General features: G+C 38.3%; 1 protein-coding gene and 1 long non-coding RNA gene across 2 annotated transcripts in view; one reads left to right on the forward strand and one right to left on the reverse strand.

Moving 5' to 3' along the window:
• Positions 1–25,009, reverse strand: part of nxph1 (neurexophilin 1) — a 77,880-nt gene that overhangs the window by 11,683 nt on the left and 41,188 nt on the right. The gene's annotated exons all lie outside the window — the stretch shown is intronic.
• On the forward strand, positions 13,358–16,763 carry LOC109196676 (uncharacterized). Its single transcript, XR_002058088.2, has 5 exons — positions 13,358–13,840; positions 14,563–14,641; positions 15,222–15,379; positions 15,747–15,833; positions 16,217–16,763. It is a non-coding gene; the product is annotated as an uncharacterized LOC109196676 (long non-coding RNA).

Here is a 25,009-nt window from a genome sequence, read left to right on the forward strand (position 1 = left end):
GAAAAAATGTGGGAAAGTTCAAGGGGGCCGAATACTTTTGCAAGCCACTGTATGTCAGCAGATCCTTTGCAGTTATAGCAACTCTTTTTGGAAGGCTTTCCACAAGGTTTAGGAGTGTGTTTATGGGAAATTTTGACCATTCTTCCAGAAGTACATTTGAGAGGTCTGACACTGACGTTGGACAGGAAGGCCTGGCTCTAATTCAAGAGTAACAAATTCTTTCACCCGGCTAAATGAAGAGCTTTTAAATTAGTGAGACACTATTTCCTCTCCAGTTTATGGGTTATTAGATTAGATTAGATTAGATTAGATTAGATAAACCTTTATTAGTCCCACACTTGGGAAATTTGTTTTGTCACAGCAGAAAGTGTGCAGTGCAAAGTTACAGTAGCAACCCCCCCCCCAAAACCCAATGGAATAGGATAAGATAATAAGTATAAGATACCATATACTGCTTTAACCTACACATTTGGGGTTATATCAGGAAATCAAGTCCTTCTGATTTGAGGATTTCTTTTTCAGAGGAGCCACAGACTCGAAATGATCAGAAAAAAGTGTCTTTTCAGGAAGAAATTGCTAAATGTTCAGTCCCTATGCCATATGTCAGAATGAGATCCAGAGTGTGATCAAAGTGGTGGGTGGGCTGTTTTATACTTTGAGAGAAGCCAGTTGAGTCTAATAGATTATATGATGTGTAGACACTATGCTAATGTTAAAATCACCTTCTATAATTATTTTATCTGAACTGAGCCCAAAATCAGATTACAAAAGTCTGAGAAATCAGAAACAATCTCTTAAGTAAGGTGGGCAAGGCTAAGAAATAGTCTTTCAAATCAGTTAAAACTTTCTCTGGGTTTATGGTTCATTAATAAGCTAAAACCAGCCTGGATTTCAAGGATTCTAACAGTTGGTATAACATAGTCAGCCTGGTGTTTGTGTAAGGAAAAGTAAATCAGTATGTTGATCATGAAATGAATGAGACATGAAATAATTTACCAACAGGGACTTAGAAGGCAGAGACCTAATGTTTAATAATCCAAATTTACCTGTATTACACCTTGGTGCAGTTGAGGATACTATATTGTTCTTTATTTGTGAATTTATATGATTACCTTTTTTGGTCTGGAAGCATACACAGTCTCTGTGGAGATGGGGTTTTGGGGATTGACTAGAGGAGAGGAAGTGCAAAAAAGTTCTGTTTCGTGGTCCCAACTATAGTCACATTTTTGAGGGTTTCATAAATTTATCCAGATTACTAGAAATAAAAGTTTGTTTATGCTTAGTCAGCAATTTCAGGGTTTTTTCAATGCTGCAAGCGCTAGTATTAAGGTTGCTGCTGTGTCTAACTTCATGTTTCTCAAAACATTTGTTATTGTTTGTTTTGTCCAGTGGATATGTGGTGCATGCATTTTTAGAGAACAGGAAGAGGTATGTAAGGATGCTCTTTGTGGACTACTAGCTCAGCATCCAACACCATAATACCAGACATCCTTACCAGCAAATGTGACCACCTCCACATTCCCCCCTGCCACCTGCTCCTGGATCAAGGACTTCCTGCATTCTCAGTCCACTATTCTATGCCCTGTACACCTATGACTTTACACCAATCCACCAAATGAACATCATCGTCAAGTATGCTGATGACACAACAATGGTTGGGCTCATCTGTGATGGAGATGAAAAAGCGTACAGGGCGGACGTAGAGAATTTGTCCCGTTGGTGCTCAGAAAACATCCTGAAGCTGAAGGTATTTAAACAAAAGGACTTCAGGAGTCACCGACAGTTCAATTCAATTCAATTCCATTTTAACAGCGCCAAATCACAACAACAGTCTCCTCAAGGTGCTTTATATTGTAAGGTAGACCCTACAATAACGCGGGACCCTGTAACATACACACACACTCTTGAAAGTGAGAGGAACAGTTTATTAGTGGCAATACAACTGCGGTTTCGGCCGTGGTTGATGCAGGACACAGACACTGCTCACTCCTCACTCCATGCCACACACCTACCACTACCAAACAGAACAGACACACCATCAATTAGACTGTCCAGCAAACCTGTTCTCCCCACCTGCACACTCACTGCGTCACTCTTCCGCTGCAGCAGGCCAGAGACCACACCTCTTCCACAAATACATACAGAGAAAAATCCAACAATCATATGACCCCTATGAGTAAGCACTTTGGCGACAGTGGAAAGGAAAAACTCCCTTTTAACAGGAAGAAACCTACGGCCATCAGGGAGGGGCGGCCATCTGCCGACCAGCTGGGGGAGAGGGGAGTGGAAACAGGACCACTCCCCTCTCATCAGAAATGGAGAACCGGTGGAATCTGTCTCCACCTAAAGGTTTCACCTCCACTGATCTCATCTGGACCCACAACACCAACGCCCTGGTAAAGAACGCCCAACAGCGGCTCCATTTCCTCCATATCCTGAGGAGGAATAACATGGAACATAAGCTGCTGCTAGCCTTCTACTGCTCCTCAGTAGAAGTGTCTGGTACACAGAGGCCACTGCTGACAACAGGAAGGCTGTGTAGAGGGGAAGACCAGGGCCATCACAGGTGACTCCAGGCACCCCGCCCACAACCTGTTTGACCCACCGACCCACTTTCTGTACACTACTTCCAAGCACTTTGCAAATTGTTCTGTAATGTGTGCCTTTGTCTTATTTTTGTATATATTTCTCCTGTTTTATACAACTTATCATATTTCTTCAGTTTGTGATTTATTCCTTCTGTCTACTATTTGCAGCATTATATAGTATTGCAGTATCATCAGAAGATATAGCATACATTTTCACTGCTATGCAGATGACACCCAACTTTATCTATCCATGAAGCAAGATAATACACACCAATTAGTTAAAATGCATTTTCTGCATTTTAATTTTCTGCTTCTTAATTCAGATAAAACTGAGGTTATTGTACTCGGCCCTGAAAATCTTAGAAATATGGTATCTAAGCAGATTCTTACTCTGGATGGCATTACCTTGGCCTCCAGTAACACTGTGAGGATCCTTGGAGTCATTTTTGACCAGGATATGTCCTTCAGTGCACATACACTGAACACCTGGACCCACCTGAAGGACCCACCTGTACATTATTTATGCTGTCTAATCAGCCCCTTGATATGCCACACCTGTGAGGTTTGATGAATTATCTTGGTAAAGGAAAAGTGCTCACTAACACAGATTTATAAAGATTTGAGAACAATATTTGAGAGTCATAGAAATGTCCTCTCTCAGAGTGATGCTGAAAAACTAGTTTGTGCATTTATTACTTCTAGGCTGGACCGCTGTAATTCATTATGTCTTTTGTGTATGTAGAAAATGTTTCAGATGTTTGAGTTCAGCTCATGAAAAATGGGAGCAAAAACAAAAGTGTTGCGCTTATGTTTTTGTTCAGTGTATGTGCATTGAAGAACATTCAGGATGTCCTAAAACTTCCTGAAAAGCCTTCAGTTAATCCAAAATGCTGCAGCAAGAGTCCTGACAGGGACTAGAAAGAGAGAGCAGATTTCTCCTGTTTTGGCTTCCCTTCATTCCTGTTAAATCCAGAATTGAATTCAAAATCCTGCTCCTCACATACAAGGTCTTAAGTAATCAGGCCCCATCTTATCTTAATGACCTTGTAGTACCATATCACCCTATTAGAGCACTTCGCTCTCACACTGCAGGCCTACTTGTTGTTCCTAGAGTATTTAAAAGTAGAATGGGAGGCAGAGCCTTCAGTTTTCAGGCCCCTCTTCTGTGGAACCAGCTTCCAGTTTGGATTTGGGAGACAGACACTATCTCTACTTTCAAGATTAGGCTTCAAACTTTCCTTTTTGCTAAAGCATATAGTTAGGGCTGGACCAGGTGACCCTGAATCCTCCCTTAGTTATGCTGCTGGGGGATACCCATGATGCATTGGGTTTTCCTCTTTCAGTCACCTTTTTCACACACTATGTGTTAATAGACCTCTCTGCATCGAATCGTACTTGTTATTAACCTCTGGCTCCCTTCCACAGCATGTCTTCTATCCTGTCTTCCTTCTCTCACCCCAACCGGTCAGCAGATGGCCCCGCCCCTCCCTGAGCCTGGTTCTACCGGACGTTTCTTCCTGCTAAAAGGGACTTTTTCTTTTCCACTGTTGCCAAAGTGCTTGCTAATAGGGGGTCATTTGATTGTTCAGTTTTTCTCTGTATGTATTATTGTAAGGTCTACCTTACAATATAAAGCGCCTTGTTATTTGGCGCTGGATGAATGAAATTGAATTGAAATATTTATATTTTAATCCAGCACAGTTGGTGTGGAGCACCCAATTTTGTTGTACATATAGAAAAACAATTAAAGGTTATTCTATTCTATTCTATTCTATTCTATTCTATTCTATTCTATTCTATTCTATTTGTGCATGTATCACTGTAAAACATTATCCAACATATATCTGGCTGGTGGTAGGGCAACTGTTTTCAGAAGTTACATTGATATTACATTTAATACTCCAAAGAAACAAGCTGAAGATCCCATATCTCATAACAAATCTTACATCTGCACACTTAAAGACTTTGTAGGACTCTGTTTCAGTCTTGTAACATGCAGAGTCTTGTTTTGATACTTGTATTATTGTATTAATTTATCAGTACTGATTAATTCTGATCAGAATATAATCAAGCATAGGTTTAATCAGTATAATAGATAAGAAAAATGTATTTTATGAGATGATTCTGATGACAGGCCTCTTGCTTAGTGGCCTTCTTGGGCTAAAAGCCTTGGAGGCTATGTGTGTGTATGTGTGAATGATGAAAGGGGGAGTGAGTGAGCCACTACAGAGACACTAATCTATAAGAATCTCTGACTTTAACATGTATGATTAAAAACAAACAATTTATATTGAGAATAGAGTGACTGACAAACAAGGTTTCTCCAGCCTTGGTGATGCTGTTCTCATATTGTTCCCCTGCCACCGAGAGTACACGTTGGATGGTTCTGTGGAGAACAGCTGATTTATTCTCCTGCCTTCTATTTCTTTGGTATAACTCTTCAAGCAGCTGGCCATGGCTGTGAGTCTTTGGTTGTCGGTTTCCAAGTCCTCAGGTATGGACAACTTGCTATACTTCGTAGGCACCTTCTTCATCGGATCAGCTAACTTCCCTCCATGCTGCCTTGATCTTGGCCTGTAATCTCCTTTTCCACGGAGGGTACTGTTCCTTGCTGCTGTTCATTTTTTTAGCCAAGCATCTCACTAATCACTACTGCCATGGTTTATCTCTCTCTTTCTCTCTCTCTCTCTGATAGTGAGAGAAAGAGAAAGACAGGATGATAGGGTGTGGCTGGACATTGGATGATGAAACATCAACAACTGTGATTGGATTTGGATGTCACAATGGGCGATGCTAGATGTCTTCTCAGGAAATGTGAAGTCCAGAAAGAGATAGGAAAAGAAGCATTACAAAAGGTTGGATCTAAGAGTTTATAGTCAGAAATTCATTCTGAGGGATCAACTACTGTCCAAACTGTGGACTTAAAGTTTGGTTTGACATTTTTTGGCCTTTTTCTTCAAGACTGTGTGTTCTTCAATCACTCTGTGCTCAATATAAACTGTTTTGGTTTTTTTAATCATACATGTAAAGGCAGAGATTCTTATAGATTAGTGTCTCTTAGTGTCGCCTTGAGGCGACTGTTGTTGTGATTTGGCGCTATATAAATAAAATTGAATTGAATTGAATAGATAGAAGAAGCTGCTGATATCTAGAAATCCTACCAGTGGTTGGACTAGGTTGGACCGAAAGATAGCACAGAAGCACTAATCATGGCAGCACAGGAACGAGCACTGAGCACAAGATCTATAGAGGCTGGGGTCTACCACACCAGGCAAGAACCCAGGTACAGGCTGTGTAAAGATTTTCCTGAGACAATCCAGCACATAACAGCAAGGTGCTAGCAGGCAGGGCATACATGGAATGCCATAACCAGGTGGCATAGTATACAGAAACATCTGTGTGATTATGGAAATACCAAGGTCAAAATAGGGAACGCCCCCCAGGGTTGTCGAGACCGACTGAGGCTAAGACCCTGTGGGACTTACAGATACAGAAGGGCAAACTGATGATGGCTAACCAACATAGTAGTGGTGGACAAGCAGAGGAAGACAGTCGTAGTGATAAATGTAGCAATACTGAATGACAGTAACATCAGGAAAAAGGAACACGACAAGTTTCATAAGTACCAAGTACTCGGAGAGGAGCTCGAGAAGATTGTGGACGGGGAAGGTAACAGTGGTCTCAGTGGTAATCGGAACATTCGGTGAAGTGACCCCCAGTCTAGGCAAGTGGCTCCGGGAGATCCCAGGAGCAACATCTGAGATCTCTGTCCAGAAGAGCACAGTCCTAGGAACAGCAGAGGAACTGCACAGGACCCTCAAGCTCCCAGGCCTCTGGTAGAGGACCTGAGCTTGAAGGATAGACCACCCGCAGGGGTGAGAGGGAATATTTTTAATATATAAAGCATTTTGTATGTGAAGTGGACATTGTGTGATTACAGGAATTGTCGAAAACAAACAAACAAACAAACATATTTTATTAATATTACTAATGAACAGATTGGTCTAATAGTGGAATATAGTTAGTTGGATAGACTTTAATGTTATTTTGATACAAATATGTTTATGTTATATGCTTGGGATAAAAGTGAGCTATACTCACTAGCCCCTTTATTAGATACAATTCCTAGTACCAGATTGGATCTCCTTTTGCCTTCAGAACTCCTTTAATCTTCAATTTCATGGATTCAATAAGATGCTGGAAACAACTGAGATTTTGTTCTATATTCATATGGTAGCATCACAGAGTTGCTCCAGTTTAATGTGAATTTCCCATTCCACCACATCTGAGAGCTGCTCAATCAGATTGAGAACTGCTGACTGTGAAGGCCATTTCAGTACAGTGAACTCTGTGTAGTCTTAAATGGATATGGACATGGTAAGCAACAATACTCTCTTAGGCTGTGGCATTTATGATTAATTCCCTATCTCATCTTAAAGACCTCATATTACCTTATTACAGTATTTAAAAATAGAATGAAAGGCAGAGTCTTCACCTTTCAGGCACCTGTTCTATGGAAGCAGCTCCCAGTTTAAATTCAGGAGACAGGAACTATCTTTACTTTTAAGATTAGGCTTAAAACTTTCCTTTTTGCTAAAGCATACAGGGAGTGCAGAATTATTAGGCAAATGAGTATTTTGTCCACATCATCCTCTTCATGCATGTTGTCTTACTCCAAGCTGTATAGGCTCGAAAGCCTACTACCAATTAAGCATATTAGGTGATGTGCATCTTTGTAATGAGAAGGGGTGTGGTCTAATGACATCAACACCCTATATCAGGTGTGCATAATTATTAGGCAACTTCCTTTCCTTTGGCAAAATGGGTCAAAAGAAGGACTTGACAGGCTCAGAAAAGTGAAAAATAGTGAGATATCTTGCAGAGGGATGCAGCAGTCTTAAAATTGCAAAGCTTCTGAAGCGTGATCATCGAACAATCAAGCGTTTCATTCAAAATAGTCAACAGGGTCGCAAGAAGCGTGTGGAAAAACCAAGGCGCAAAATAACTGCCCATGAACTGAGAAAAGTCAAGCGTGCAGCTGCCAAGATGCCACTTGCGACCAGTTTGGCCATATTTCAGAGCTGCAACATCACTGGAGTGCCCAAAAGCACAAGGTGTGCAATACTCAGAGACATGGCCAAGGTAAGAAAGGCTGAAAGACGACCACCACTGAACAAGACACACAAGCTGAAACGTCAAGACTGGGCCAAGAAATATCTCAAGACTGATTTTTCTAAGGTTTTATGGACTGATGAAATGAGAGTGAGTCTTGATGGGCCAGATGGATGGGCCCGTGGCTGGATTGGTAAAGGGCAGAGAGCTCCAGTCTGACTCAGACGCCAGCAAGGTGGAGGTGGAGTACTGGTTTGGGCTGGTATCATCAAAGATGAGCTTGTGGGGCCTTTTCGGGTTGAGGATGGAGTCAAGCTCAACTCCCAGTCCTACTGCCAGTTTCTGGAAGACATCTTCTCCAAGCAGTGGTACAGGAAGAAGTCTGCATCCTTCAAGAAAAACATGATTTTCATGCAGGACAATGCTCCATCACACGCGTCCAAGTACTCCACAGCGTGGCTGGCAAGAAAGGGTATAAAAGAAGAAAAACTAATGACATGGCCTCCTTGTTCACCTGATCTGAACCCCACTGAGAACCTGTGGTCCATCATCAAATGTGAGATTTACAAGGAGGGAAAACAGTACACCTCTCTGAACAGTGTCTGGGAGGCTGTGGTTGCTGCTGCACGCAATGTTGATGGTGAACAGATCAAAACACTGACAGGATCCATGGATGGCAGGCTTTTGAGTGTCCTTGCAAAGAAAGGTGGCTATATTGGTCGCTGATTTGTTTTTGTTTTGTTTTTGAATGTCAGAAATGTATATTTGTGAATGTGGAGATGTTATATTGGTTTCACTGGTAAAAATAAATAATTGAAATGGGTATATATTTGTTTTTTGTTAAGTTGCCTAATAATTATGCACAGTAATAGTCACCTGCACATACAGATATCCCCCTGATTGATATTAATGAGTTTTTTGGGTTCATTGAGAACATGGTTGTTGTTCAATAATAAAATTATTCCTCAAAAATACAACTTGCCTAATAATTCTGCACTCCCTGTATAGTTAGGGCTGGATCAGGTGACCCTGATTCCTCCCTTAGCAACCTAGACCTGCAATAGGTCTAGGTTGCTGGGGGCTTCCCATGTTGATGATTTATTCTTTATTCACCTTTTTTCACACACTGTTTGTTTATATGCCACTCTGCATTTAATCACTACCTGTTATTAATCTCTAGTTCTCTTCCACTCTTCCTTTGTTTGTCATATCTCCCTCCCCCTTACTCCAACCAGTCACACCACCCCTCTCTTAGTCTGGCTCCTTTTGTTAAGAGGGAATTTTTCTTTCCCAAGTTTTCCAAAGCACTTTCTAATAGGAGTTCATTTGATCATTAGGGACTTTAACTTACAATGTAAAGCACCTTTGTTATGGTGCAGCATGTTCAGAAGTTAAGTGTGTGTCCTATAACATTTGTTATGGGAAGGTGGGATGGTGGGGCTGGCTCAGAGCATTTGGTTTGCTCAAGGGTGAAGTCTACAGTTTGTTCCGCTCCCTACACACCTGCATTTGTTCAACTAATGTGCAGGGTATTTAGGGCTTGAGGTTGCCTCAGACACCCTCAGTCTCCAGTAACCAGTTGTCAGAAAAACTGGTCAACTTGGGCTATTGAGAGCCCCCAGCCAGTCTCACCTTGGTAACCTAAATATTGGTAATTTGAAAGATCACTCTCTCCACCTGCCTTCCCCTTCTCCATCATCTCCTATAACTAGAATAGAATAGTCCTTTAATTTCATCAAACTTGCTTGCCGCCCAAGTGCCGACCTACACTTTTTTCCACTCCAAACAAGACTCCCACTTCTCACCACTTCCTCCCTGGCAAAAAAATAACTCTGTCTCTGCTACTTCACAGAGTACTTGTGAGCATTCTGCGTGAGCACTTGGCTCCACCTCCTCAAACTCTTTATTCATTCGCCTGAGCCTGCTTTCTGGGTCCGTATTAGACAGCATTATGACAGCCTCGAGGCAACAGTTGTATTGATTTAGTGCTATACTGCAGGAAAAATAGGTATTGAACACATCACTAAAAGAACATGTCACCAAAATTTCTAATATTTCTATTGACATAAAATTCTCACTAGATGTAACAACCCATCCAATCCACACATGCCAAGAAATCAAGCCACTGATGTCCATAAATTATAAGTAATAATGAGGTGTGACCAAGGGAAAAGATATTGAACAAAAAAGGGGGGTGCAAAAAGGCATGAAAAGTCAAAGTCTATCAGTAATAAGAAAAACAATCCTGCCAAATTAATATCAGCTGGTTCAAAGCAATGCACTCAACCACCATGGCTTATTTGCACACTCACCAAGCAGGACTCCATTGCTTAAGAAAAAGCTTGCTGAAGTGCACTTAAAGTTGGCTGATCAACATTTAGACAATCTTGTGAAATACTGGGACAATATAGTCTGGTCAGATTAGGCCAAAAATTGAACTCTTTTGATGCCTTAATACACACCATGTTTGGAGTTTAAAAGTCACTGCATATCGACCCAAAAACACCATACCAACTGCAAAGTTTGGACGTGGAAACATCATGGTATTAGGCTATTTTTCTGCAAATGGCACACTTCATATAACAGAAGGAAGAATGTATGGAAAAATGTATCGAGACATTCTTGTCTCAAAACCTGCCGCCATCTACCAGGATGGTGAAGATGAAATTAAGATGGATGTTTCAGCAAGACTGTCACATGCCATGATACGCAGCACTTTGTTTTTCTGTTGCTCTTGTCTTTCAGGTGTCAAGCCTCCACCTATTGGGGAATTCAAAGATAATTGGCATGTGTCTCTTGGCTAATCTGGGCACAGTAGACCAGCAGTCCCCAACCTTTTTTTCGCCACGGACTGGTTTATGACCAGACCAGCCTTTAAGTTGTCGCGGAAAAATACAACAAATAAAACCAGTAAATGTACCAAAAAAAGGAAGATTTATTCATAACACATGGGAAAAGACCCAGGGAAACTGAGTTAATGATAAAAACTATTTAAAAAATAATGATAAAAACTAATAAAAACCCTGAAAACCATAAATTTTACGGCCGAGCCTCAACTCTCTTGGCCCAGTACTAAACTGCTCACGGACCGGTACCCGTCCGTGGCCCAGGGGTTGGGGACCGCTGCAGTAGACCAATCTCTTGCCAGGGATCATTACGAAAAAGCAGCTTCCTGGCCAGCTTCTGAGGTTCTCAGAACTTTTTTTGTAGGCTTCTGTGTATGTGAACAGAGTGTGTTGGTGGGAGGCTGGACAGGTAAGATTGGGGTACCCCATACACTTGCAACAGGGCATTAATTGTTAAAAACATTAGGTTATGCGCTTGATGCCACTTTTGTATGTTTTGACTGACCTTTGTTTTGTGTATTGTTTTATTTAGACCTTAGGGAAGCAGTCAGCCTCTTTTTGTTTTTTTAATTTCTTTGATTTGGCTCAACTGCCTAGTCCTTCTCCACCACCTTTTTCTTTTGTTGAGTTTATGATTGTCAAGGCACAGTAAACTATAAATAAATACTGTTTGATTGTAACCTAGCCGTTGTCCCTCTCTTTCATTAATTTTGGTTGTTTTGTGTTGCTGTCCTCCTTGCCTTAGCCCCCACCGTGGTGGTGGAAGAATGAGCCAAAGTCACACTTGAGCAATGCATATGACTATTTTCTCCATACAGGAAGGGTCTTGACGCTGTCATCACCAACAAAGGCTTTTGTACAAAGTATTAAATAAGTAAGCGTGTTCAATACTTTTTTCTCTGTGTCAATTCTCATTATATTGTAGGGTCTTTATCTTACAATATAAAGTGCATTGAGGTAACTATTGTTGTGATTTGACGCTATAACAATTACATTTAATTGAATTATAATTTAGATTACACATAACTTAATTTATGGACATCTATGATTTAATTTCTTTGCATGTGTGGATTGGATGGGTTGCTACAGACATCTGCTGAGAATTTCATGTCAATAGCACTTTTAGAAATACATTTACTTAGAAAACTGGACACATGTTCAATACTTATTTTACCCACTGTATAAAAAAACATTGAATTGAATTAAAAAATTAAATGATGCTCAGGTAGTAGTAGGGTCTCATGGTGTGTAAAGATAATATGCCCACAACATTACATCACTAGCAGCCCAAGGTCATGTACTAATCAGAAGGTTGATGGTTCAATCCCTGATTGTACCAGTATCTTGGCCAGGAATTTTTTGCAAGTATTCTTGGGCAAGATATTGAACCCCAAGTTGTTTTCCAATATTTTCATCAGAGTTTGAGCACTAAGTAGAAAACACATAGAAAAAAGAAAAAATATAGAAAAAGTGCTTGTATGAATCTGTGTGTACTGTTAATGAGACATGTTGTATGATGCGCTTTGAGTCCCCGATTAGACTATGTCGAGGACATCAATGGGCTTACTGAGTGTATCACTCAGTCATTAATATACTGCTGCATGGGCTGTGCTATAGTTACATTGTAAGAGTTTAAAAACTGAGCTTTAAAATGATTAGCGGTAAAGAAAACCGAGAGTGGCCGACAGTGATCACTGACTGTTTTTAGGGGCTTGTTGAGATTAAATAGAACAAGATACAAAGCATTAAAACATGTTAAATACACAACAGCCTTATTAAATGCAGAGTAGTTTGGGGGGGTTCTACAAAAAATTTAGTTCATCTGTGTACTTATGCAGCTATTGTCTTTTAACTTCTTTTAACTTTTAACTTTTAACTTGTCTTTTAACCTCTCATACGATCTTGCTCTTTACCTCAAATTCTTCATCAACACAAATAAATGGTTCATAACACAGTTCGGAACAGGCACAGTTAAGCAAGTTAAATGCAAAAAAACAGATGCTTCATTCAAACCTTGTGAGATTAGTCCAAAAACATTGAAACTTGGTGGACAAGCAGTTAAAAATTGGAACTTCTTGAGACTTTTACCTCTCATAATTGGAGACAGAATGCAGAACCCTTAAGATAATGTGTGGAAGTTAACTTTGCAGCTTAATGACATCGTTGAACTAACTTGTGCTCAGGTTACTTATCTGGATGCTATATTGTATTTGGAAACCAGAGAGTAGCTGTTACCTAATATCAACTTAAGACCTAAACACCATTACGTACGACATCATCCAGGACTGATCCTAAAATGTGGCCCTCTCATCAGGCTGTGGACAATGTGCTTTGAGAGCAAACATAGTTACTTCAAAAAATGCACAAGGCATCTGAAAAATTTCAAAAATCTCTGCTTGACTCTGTCAGAGAGACATCAGATGTTTCAGGTCTTCCTTTCTGCTGGGTCAGTGAGTCCCCCAGCAACTGGATAGAGACATTTAAGATACCAAGGTTTCCCAGGGAGTTGGTACAGAACTTGGAAAGACAGAAAAGACCAAGTGCAAGACAAAGACGAGAAATGGTAAGGATTGTGGTCTCGGAAATGATGAAGATTTCTAAGAATCCAATCAAACACAACACTACAGAGATAGCAAAAAGGATGGTGGCCAAGTATCCCAAGTCTCTTCAAGACGTGATTGATGGCGATGTTATTGGACCTGGATACCATTCCCTGGTAAAGCAGCTTCAGGCAAGAGTTGAAAACATCAAGCGACCTGACACACCAAAGGTAAGAAAATGCAAAGCAGCATCAGATGACAACAATGACACAGACGAAATGCACTGTAAAAACGATAACTAGTAATTGTTGATTTGAGTAAAGTTTTCAAATTAAACTGACTTAGAAATAAAACTTTCCATTTACAACCTAAAATAGCTTGTCTGCCCAACAAATTTCTTCCATTGTTGTCCTAACTAAGATTTTCTAGCGAGCATAACAAAGATTATCAACTTTTGAGTAGATTTTTTGAGTCGAGTTGGGAACCGGTGGGAAACCCCGTAGGTGACTGGCTCACGTCGTGGTCTGAATAAGTTTGAACTAGACCAAACGAGTCTGAGCAGACTGTGTGATAGTGGTTTGTCGATGTGTTCTGAACTGAAAACCTGCTAAGAAACTTTGAACAAACGTGGCCAAAGTTGGATGAAAATTACAATTTTTCGACCATTACGGATTTTACCTGGTCTGAAGTTGGAGTGTATTATTTGACCATTTTTTGGACAGGTGCGGGAGCTGCCGGCCATTTGCCCTAGCAGGTAAGCTAACGACATCTGTTATTAGGATTTTCTACAAGCGCTAGGCTGCATCCTCCTGAGGACCCAGGAGGGTGGAACGAGTAAAGCACTGAAAAAAAGCCAAACAATAACATATTTAAGTCATCTAAGGGACTTATATATCATGTTTAAGCTAGCGAAGGACCGCGCGGGGGGTTGAAAATGATATGCCAGGAGTTCGCTGCTCTCGCTGCTCTAGCGAGCCTTGAATCCCCAGCTAGCTATCGAAGCTGGTGGTAACAGACGTCTCCGAAAACGTAGAAGCATTTTTGCAAAAATGTGTTGTCTTAATAAACTGAGCAGATATTTGAAATTTACACAGCTACATTCTCGCCTGAAAATACCTTAAAAGTTTACTTTGTGACCCAGAAAGAGTAATAAGAGTAATATTAAAACTAAGTGGCTGCCGCCATTGTTTGAAACTAGAATCGGCTGGGCCGCGCTATGAATTCTGGCATAGGGTGGGCCACGAAGGATACACCTGACCCATCCTTCAAAGCTGTGGAAAGTATTGTATTGTTTTGAGAGCCTTTTTGTTGGTGGAGTATTGATTTTATGTACAATTCCACGGGTAGACGCGATCTGTACGGTCCGACTTTGCACATGCGCAGTAAGGATCGGGGAGTCCGATCCGTAACTTTTTTTTTTGTTTTTTTTTCTACATTATATTGAAATGTTTCATTATTGCAAACATTTTCTCTCAGGCGGAGAGAGGTCGTGGAGTGTCAGCCTATGGTATCTGAGGTCCAGGAGAGATGACCTGCGCTGTTTTCCTCTGAGGAGGTAAGACTGTCCTAATTTATTTATAATTTAATTATTATTCAAATTGGGCATGATTTATACTTATATTGAAGCAGTACGGTATTTGCTGGGGTAATGCATTGGCCAACTTTATTATCTTGTGCTACCACTCCAGTCAAGGCCCTTGCCAGTGTTATATTGAAATCCTTACCCTGAACATTTCTGCCAGTACAAGAGTCCCCATGCTAAATCGAAATTGTGAAACAGAAAGGCAATCTCATAATTTTGACTTAGCATGTATTTTTTTTCTTTTTGTGCTAGAAATAGGACTTCTATAGTCTGAGATTGTTAGGGAAAGAATACTAAGGCAGGTCACAGAATCTGATTGGTCACATATTTTGGTGCAACTTAGAACATAATATGTATTTTCATATTGATACTGGGTTTTGTGGGGGGTGTTTCTATTCCTGTGCAAAAGACGTATTCATGAGAGATTTTTGAAGTAGGTTTTGCTGTTGATAACACAGTCAGGCATATAACATGGTGCAGACTGTCCAAGACAGCTACCCAGGAATTTTCTGTGCTGAATAAATGACACTATTTTGGTGAATGTATTGTTTAGATATCTGAAAATTTCATCGGATCACAAGCAAAGACCTCCTGGGGACCTTCAATGCATCCCTTGACAAAGTTGTGCCTGGCCTGCTGAAACTGTACTGGTCTAAGAAGGGAGCTCTTGGTGAGGAGATGGAAGACCTCCTGGATAAACTTGATGAACAGGTGAGTGAAGTGCTCCTTTATCTGACATTTTTAGAAGAGAGTATACTTTTCTCTTAACAGAAACTGAAAAAGATGTTGGCTTCAAACAAAACACATCAGTGGATATGTCAGTAAAAATGAATGTCATGAGTCATTGCTTTGTTCTTATTTGGCAGTATTTTATTTAATTTGTAAAACGAAAGTAAAATTGTTAACATGGTGTTGTTGTTGTTGTTTTTTTTGGGGGGGGGGTTGTACGTTTTGCGTGTTGCTGGGTCTGACCTGTGCTTTACTTTCATTACTATGAGAGTTCTGATTTTGCATTGTGTATAGTACACCATGTTACTTCACTAATTGAAATTCTTGTTTTCCACTGAATACTCTTTAGACATCCAACACTGTGTCCAACGGGCACTGAGAGGCCTGCCCATTTTCCTCAAGAGAAGATGCAACAGAGGTTTTCCTGAAGTGCTTAGTAAGTACAAAAAAGTAATGCAAGTAAAACTAATTGCTATGAGATGTTTTTAAAGGATGAGTTTATCCAAAATGGAAATGTACACTTTCTCAGTGCAGTCCAGATAATTTTATAGTGGGGATTGCAGTTGTCATAACTCTCACTCCTTTTTTTTCTGCTGAGCAGCAGCTGGGCATTATTAGTGGTTGTTCCATAGCAGAAAATTATTTTTGTACAAAACTCACAAGGTGGCATTAATTAAAAGAAAATAAGCTTTTTCTTCTTAAAACCTCCATGGGTCAAACGACCAGCATGGTATAGAGGTTAAAGTTAAAATCTTTTGAAATTTGTTTTGTCTTTAGTTTTTCTTAGCTTTCAATAATTCATATTTTACTTTTCTTCAGGACACTGACATTTTGGAACCAGTGTTGAACGGTGCATCAGTTGCCATCCTCACCATCCTACAAGATGACGATGCTGATACGTCTGTGCGAGAACATGCAGTTGTGTTGGAAGGGGACATCGTGCTACATAACATTCCAGATCTCTCTACTGCCCTGGCACACCTCTTTGGCCTTCTGTATGCCCTCAACATTGATTATCCAAAGCAGATGAGTTTTACCTTTGAAGCAATTCAGGCCATCTTATTTTGGCCTGGTCGGACAATATGAAGGTGAAGTGGATAAATCATTATTCGAAATGTAAATTTTAGTCAGATGAATCTGTATTGTTGAGAATATATGGTGAAAATTTGTCTTGTAGTATTTTAAAAGATTTGTTATAGTGTTAGTTTCCTCTTCATTGATGGTAACATTTCTAAGAACTTTTAACTTCCATAGTTCATCATAGTAAGCCTGTGTAAAATGTCAATGTCTGGGTGCATAGGCAATCGTTTGTAGCACTACCCTATTTAATGTGCAATAGTTATGTTCAGCTTTTACAAGACGGTCAGGGTGTGTGTGCATGAATTATTAAGTTGCTGGACACTTTTCTTTTTTGGTTCTGGACTCTAGAATTTTAACGTCTCTGCTGGGGTGCTCAAAGCACCCAAAAGAAACTGGCAACACGTTTTTGTTTGTTTATTTCTTTTCTTTCTTTCTTTTTGTTTTTTTTAACAGAAATTCACCCTACTACCCATGACATTCTGAAATGTACTGAAAAGACTGTTGAACAAAATAAATAAGCTTTTAGATAACATTGAATTGTGCTTTGTTTTATTCTATATCTATTTATTAAGTGTTTTTTCAAGTATAATAACAACATACATTTTCCTTTGTTTATATAGGTAAATTTTCAACTCACTGGAGTAAGAATTGTATGATTACTCAACAAGAATATCTGTGTTTGGTGAAGGCAGAAATACATGGCATTGAAACCAGAATTTCTTCGTTAGACTTCCAGGATTATCCTAATTAGGTGAACAAGGAGATCCAAGTTGGCAGAACTTGTAAATCTTAGTTGAGTCAACAGCAGTTGGCAAAAGTTGAGAAAACTCAAAAATCTCTTGCATCATGTTGCCTTGAAATTTTACGTTTTCTCAAAATTTTCTTTTTTACAGTGTGCCTTTTGAACAAAAAGCAAGTGTTCAAGACACATATGACTGAACTAGCTGGGAGCCATGCATTTGCCACTGTCTGAGACCGTGGAGAGTCAGCTTGAAAAAAAAAAAGAAGAAATGAAGAAGCTGTTTAAAAAGAAGAACTACAGTACAGATATTCTGGAAGAACACTTTAAGTGCACCTATTACACGCAGCGTAAAGATATCAACAAAGGGGCAAGCATCCAGAAACTATGCCAGGAATGGCTCTTTCTTTTCAATGAAACTGGTATGACAGCACATTTTCTAGGAACTGACTGGTGTCAGTCTGATGGAGAACTTCCTCACCATTGTAGAAAAAAAGGGGGCAAGTCTGTTAAAGTTCCTCAAATATGTTGATGCACAAAAGCCCAAATAAGTCCTGAATTCTCTTCTCAAGCTTCAGACTGAAAGAGTTCAGTCCATTGGTTGCTCGAAAGAAGTCATTGAGATGATGCTTCTTTTACTGGCTCATTTTGATGAGAAGGAAGAGCTTCTGTTCCACTGTTTTGAGATGACAAGCCTTGCAGAACATGTTCAGATGGAGAAAGTGCCACCAACACCCTTCGTCGCTGTTTGTGGTAAGTAGATATAGCAAAATTCAACAGTTTTTTTCTGCTGTAGCTGCCTCATTCTTGTACTTTTGGCTTGTTTAGTTTCATGTTCTGTTGTGTCCACACTGATACAGTGGTTAACACAAACATAGAAGTTCAGCCAGTAAGTTAAGTAATCCAATGATGTATGTAAAAAGTATCTCTGTATTATTGTTATTAAAGTTTTTAATTATTTATTTTTAAATTCTCAGGTTCCTCCTGCTTCGCTGCTGAGACATTCATGTTGAGCATCGACAAGAAGATTGTCAACGACTACATCACAACCTTCACGTCTGCCTTATGTCTGGCAGTTACTACTGCTTTAACATACACTACCCATGGAACTACGAACAACACTGGAGTTCCTTGAATGGTAAAATTTCTTTTATTATGTTTGTTTTCCATAAATCCCGAGAACACACAAAGGTTGAGTCCAAGAAGAAAAAAGTGTTCTCGGTCAATCCCAGTCTTCACTCTCATCTCAGACATTGCTGACCATGAGTGAATCTAGTTCTGCCCTTCTTTTTTGAGACAAAGTGATAAAGGTATATTGTGAACATCTACAGATTCTCTGTTGTTGAAACAATTGTTACATTTCTGATTTTGAGTGGGAAGTTTTTAACAATGTGAAGTTTTATTAGACACAGTTTGTAAAAGTACTTTTGCATCGCTGTTTTATATCTGCAAAATGTGGTAAACCTGCTTGTTCCAGGAGTTTTGTTGGATTTGAATTTTCCTACAGTTTAAAAAAATATTTGTATTCTAATGGTATAAAAAAGATATGCTACATGTACAGTGCTAACATTTTGTGGTTAACCAAAAATTGCAGTTGAAGTTCTCAAAACAAGTGTGAAGTTTTTTTGTTTTAATACCTGATGCAGTTTGAAGATGTACATTTTCAGCGTTACTGCTGAGTTCTGTGTGTAAAAATGTTGATGTAAACTTGTTCCTGGAATTTCTTAAATTCAGATTTTCTTTCAATTATAGAAAAAAATGTTTCATTCTCTATATCTGCATTTGGATAGTTTGAAAAAACAACATTCTACATGTACTGACATTTATGTAGAGAGAACAGCACCAATAACACTTAAAGTTCTCTAAGTTGTGGTAAAGGTGTCTGAATTGTATGCTACAGGTAATGTAAAATATAATGTATGCTGAACTCACAACACTGGTTTTACACAGTTGAACTTGTAAAAATGTAACTATTTGTGATTTGTTGAGTAAAAAAGGAAACATTTGATGTTTACAACATCAAATATGTTAAATAAAATACTTTCTTGGAAATTTAAGGTGGACATGTTTGTGTTACATTTAAGACTTTGAATAAATTCATAATTTGTGTATTAAGCTTCCAGAGTGGAACGATTAAAAGCACTCTAGTCTAAAAAAGGTTATCATCTGATAACAGCTGGCTGAATACTTTACTTATACTTACAATATTTGTGTGCATGAAATAAAGTAGTTGATAATTCATACTATAAATTGAACATTGAAAGGTGATCATGTTTCACGAGGTAAACCCTTTGATAAAAGCTCATGAGAGTTTGTCATGTCATATTAAATTATAAAGTAAAATGGTGTTTATAAATAGCAAAATAATTTATTCAAACAGTAAATTTGAATTTCATAGAACATGAACTAACATCCTAGTCATACTAGTTGAAAATGTTTTACTCTAATATTTACAGGGAAGCTTTCTAATCTTTTTTAACCATTAAAAAAGGAAACTGCAACACATTTTTAAACACAAGTAAACTATGGTAATTTTTACAGAATAAAATTGAATTTAAATTATTTTGATATTTAATTTTACAGGGAAAAAATGTGTTTTTCATGTTCATTTAAGGGAAAACCATCTTTTTTCTTCAAGTTAAAACATTTTCATTTAGAGTAAAACCTTGACCCTAGCACTATTTTTAACCATGAAATCAACAATAACCATACCTTTTTACTGTAAAAGAAGAAAATGTTCTACCTTTTAATTTTTTGCTTTGTTTTTTTTAACAGTGTGTGTCATCTGCGCTTTGAGCTTTATTGCTTAACACAAATGATCTGGGAATACTGGGAACTAAATTAACTATGCAGAGTGGAAACAGGACAAAGGCACACAGGGCAGGAAAGCCATGAGGGAGATTGCGACAAAGGAAGATAGAGATAATATATACTGTACACCCAAACAGGATGATAAGAGAACAGACAACAGGTAGAGAATGTGGCTGAACAGAATCTAACTAAAGAGACAGGGGAAATAAAACTGAACATGACGTACATGGGAATACTGGGAAGAAACAGAGGACACTGGAAGGGAAATAACTTGATAAGGAGAATATACACGTGAAAGGACAAAATATATAGACACCAGGGGAAGGGGAACACAAAGGGAGGACTAAAAGTGGGAACTAAGAACAAGACTAAAATTCACAAAGTAGTTCAAAAATCAGACACAACATTAACACATAACAAACCAGGAATTCATATTGAAATAACTAAATTCCTAAAGTCCAAAAACTAATGAAGCTACGAAAAACAGATCCAGGACCGTGACACACGTGCAACACGAAGGCATCTAACAAATGGGAAATATTGTGTCCAAATTTTACTTGCTAACCATCTGTTTTTCTTGATTTATGTTAAGCCTTTCTCTTCATTCACGTCTTAAAAATTAGAACATGAGCATCGACTGATGAAGTTCAGCAATAACAATGCTACTCTTGCTTACTGAAAGTTTGCAGGCAGAGATGGGATTCTGCCTAGAGAAATGCAGATGCTAATATGTCCTGAGGTACCATAAATCAAAGCCAGCTTTATTTTGTCAGCACACAGATGGCTCAAATACACAGCTCACCTCAATTAAGACTTGAGAATGGAAGCTGAAAGGGAAAAGTGTTTGGAGAGGAAAAAGGGCACCTGTTCGCCTGTCATATCTGGAGCTCTTCTGATCAGTGCCTCTGAGCTTCCCCCAGAGCTGTTTCAATGCTGAATTAATGATGGCAAACAAAGCCAAAGCCTCCTCACAGCCCCTGTGTGAGTTCATTCTCTTTCCACTTTGGTCCCTCTCAACTAATCTTCAGTGTCACACTTAATGAGATTTTCAGTTTGTAAAGTAAGTGGAGCAATAACTCCCCCAGCCCAGACTGGCATCACCATTCCCACCATCTCCTTGAATGCTTTTAAGCAACTACTTCTGCATTTTCTCTCTTTTCCTCCTCTTACTAAAGGATGCATTATGAAGGATTATTACTTATAAAAATTACATTGAATTTTTCACTGTCCAAATACTCGGCTGAAAGTACAGATTGCGTGGAATGGATAGCCTTTTTTTTAACTTCATTTTTCATAATGAGTAGTTTCTTCAGCTTCTCTTTGTGCTGGAGAATACAGTGAAAATTAGAGTAATATATGTATAAACATAAGCAGAATAAAATAAAAATGCCATTAAAATTCTTTCCATTAACAAAGTGTGTTTTATTTCATGTAATTACTGTTTTGTTTAGTCTGATGTTACATATAATAATTGTAGGGAAATTTTCAATAGACCAACTTTAAAAAAGGAGTCTATGGCTGATGCATGTTTCCAGTTGAATTATGACTCGAAGATTGTTTTATTTATTACAAACTAAAAGCATAACAATGAAATTCTTCGAAAATAAGCATGTACATTCCAAAAAATAACACATTTTTTCAGAACAACCTGTGTAGAGAACCATGAGACTTCCTCGCCCGTGTTGGTCGTATCCCTTACCCAACCAGGTTTTTATGCTGCTATGACACTTACATGCTTAAAGTGGTGGGCACCTCTTTCCGATTCTATCATTACCTTACGTAAACATAACTTAATGTTCAAATGTATTCATCCTGGAAAGATCAGTTATGTAACTCATAAGCATCTGTGAATTATAAACCAAACATAATCTCAATCGCCAATCTGGCGCCTACAATAATAATACATATAATAATTGTATTTTTCTGTTATTGTTCACTGCAGGCACTTCACCACAGAGCGTTAGTACTTGTATATGGTCTCAGCTTTGATTCTGAAACAAATGTATATTTTTTCCTTGTAGGGTGGTTGATCAAGTCTTGTTTCTGTTCTCCCAAATGACTTGACAAAATCCATGTAGGCTTACCAGAAAGAAACCAGAGAAACACAGTATCTTGCATGCACGGAAAATAATCAGGGACTGTGCAAACTTTCTTTTTCAGATTATTGTATGAATCTATATATAAATATAAGGGCATCTTCTTGACTGTGTTTGTAGTTTGAGACGTGCACTTCAATATGTGGTTTTATACTGATAGTTACTTACTTTCATTAAAGCATTAGCTACTTTTTGTTTCACAATACTAATATATACTATAATTAATTTAAGCTGTGAAATTGGACTTAATATTAAAAGTTGTAGAGGGAGAACCTCAAATTGATTTTTGGTTGTATTCCAACATAAAGTTAATGGATTCATCTTCTGAAAATATCTTTGAGTACCTACTGATTGATATTAATATTGACATGATAAAACACTAGGTTTTTACAGTAATGCTACAATACTGCTTTATACATTACTATATATTACCACACTAGACTTCTTTTTCTACATTTGTCCTTAAAATCATCTTAAAATTAAAAGAACAAGCAGGAGTAGATATGTTTGTATATTTGTATATTTTTTTGTATGTTTGTATATTTTTTCAGTTACTTAAAACTACATTGTGGTTGAATGACATTAATTAGAAAATGCTGGGATTTGATTTTTCTTTTCGCGACTGTAAAACAATTAGGACACACTCACTTCCTGTGCCTCAACATGTAATTTTATTAACAAATAAACTACAACTGAACATTTGTAAAAATCAGTTATGAAAAAAGTAAAAACAATCTGATGGTTTTTAAGAGCCATAAAAACAAAACAAAATGAGAATAACAAACATCTTGCGATTAAACCAAGTGTACTCTGAATTTGGAATCACACTGAACATGTCGAGTTTAGCTGGTAGAGCTTTGGTTTGTTGTGAAACACAATGAAATAATTGCCCAGCCACCGGTAAATCTTCTATTGATAGCATGAGATGATGAAGAGTCCATTCAGGTTGCACAGGTAGTCTACCAGGGTGATATGTCCACAGGTGCAATTGCAAGGAGTATAGTAGAGATACCAGGAGATACCCTATTACATTAGGAAAGCAGGACCAGACAGGAGCTTCAAAAAGCATTGAACTGAGCCTCAGGACCAATATTTCTTTGGACAAGCAGTAACATAACAAACACCAACAGTCCCTCAGTGGGATTTGCGCTCACAGCCCAGCACCATGCAAATCAACTGACATTCCACAGAGAATACTGGAACTGGCTGGTCTGCCACTGGCATCCTCTTCTCTTCACAGACGAGACCAGGTTTGCATAATTTTTCAGGGAAGATCACCAGCAGCCAAATGCTCAAAGTATTCTTCTTCTCTTTATCATCTTTTGCTAGGATTTATCTCGAAGAGGAATCTGAATAGAATAGAATAGAATTCAACTTTATTGTCATGTCACAGGTACAGGGCAACGAAATGCAGTTTGCATCCATCCAGAAGTGCTTTAGCCGTGATGTAGATATATTACAATATATATTAGCAATAATATAGATATGTAAGTATATTACAGAAATGGGTCTATTATGGTATGTTATAATGTACACAGTGTGAAGTATGTTATGAATATTCTATAACTATAAGTATGTACAGGCTGTAGTGAGTACAAGCTATGTACAGGCTATGAACAGGATATAAATATGAAAAACTATACAGAATATGAAATAAAAAACTATACAGAAATATGAGATATACAGTTATACAGAAATGTGAACTATGCAAGTTATGAACAGTTGTAGGATTAAAAATTATCGTATGTCCAGAATGATTATTTACACAGAACTATACAGTAGTGCAGTTAAGATAAGTGAGATATGTGGATAATTTCTACAGAGGCTATATAAAGTGCTAGTGGTTGTGAGTGGTGGTTCAGTCCATGTTCTGTTATCTGTTAAATCAAATACAAAAATCCTCAAAACAAAACAATTAGTAGTCAGTGACTTATCCTAGTCTTTACAGTAATGTACAGATTTTTTATATATCACCAATAAAAGCAGCAAAATAGTGGGAGTTTACAAAGAGCATGTTTGTGGTGGGTGCATGTTAGTCCTACACCAGAGTAGTGTGTGGGACCAAAGAGGTTAGGTTAAGCTTTTTGCATTTAGAAATGCATTTATGATCTGTCATGAGGTGTGGAATGAGAGAAATGAAAATGCAGTATTTAGAACCCCGCAGGTTAAGCTGTAAACTGACCAAGGGGGAATAAACAGCACAATCTAAAGTTTTTTGGAGAAAGGCAAGCACACGAGAGGAAGTTAAAGAATGACCTGAAAAAGAACAAAAGAAAAGCTTTTGTGGGAATTAAGGGAAATGTATATATCATATATAACAAGTCAGAGTGAAACTGAATGCAAGATACAAGAGGCAGATGACTATATGAAGAAAAAACAGAAAATGAATCATTTGAGACAGGAAGTCACAGAGATGAGATTTTTTACACAATACACTACAAGAAGAACTTTATTAGTCTATTATCAGGACTACATTACCTACAATATCTACAGTACTTTTCAAATGTATCGACCTTTGAAAAGTCTCACATTGTGACACAGAAGATGAAAGTTGACAGTGACAGCAAGACATTTGAAAGCATTGTTCCTTTGAAGTTAACTGCTATACAACACACATTCTTAATAGGGTATAGACAACCTGTTAGGGTTTTTACTGGAAAAACCACAGTTATGACAAATGTAATTTCTGTACATCCTTGCAATTCTTATGCTGCAAACTTACCTTTTTTAAAACACCCCTTTACACCAAAAGTCATATAATGAATCTGCTGAAAGAAAGAAAAGCAAACCTTTGCGAATGCTGTGGACACTTGAATAGATAATCAGTCTAAATCTAAAGAAGTACTGAATGCTAACAATTGTGGAAAAGCTAAAAATGCTAGCATC

Source organism: Oreochromis niloticus, linkage group LG22, assembly GCF_001858045.2.
Source record: "Oreochromis niloticus isolate F11D_XX linkage group LG22, O_niloticus_UMD_NMBU, whole genome shotgun sequence".
NCBI lineage: Eukaryota > Metazoa > Chordata > Actinopteri > Cichliformes > Cichlidae > Oreochromis > Oreochromis niloticus.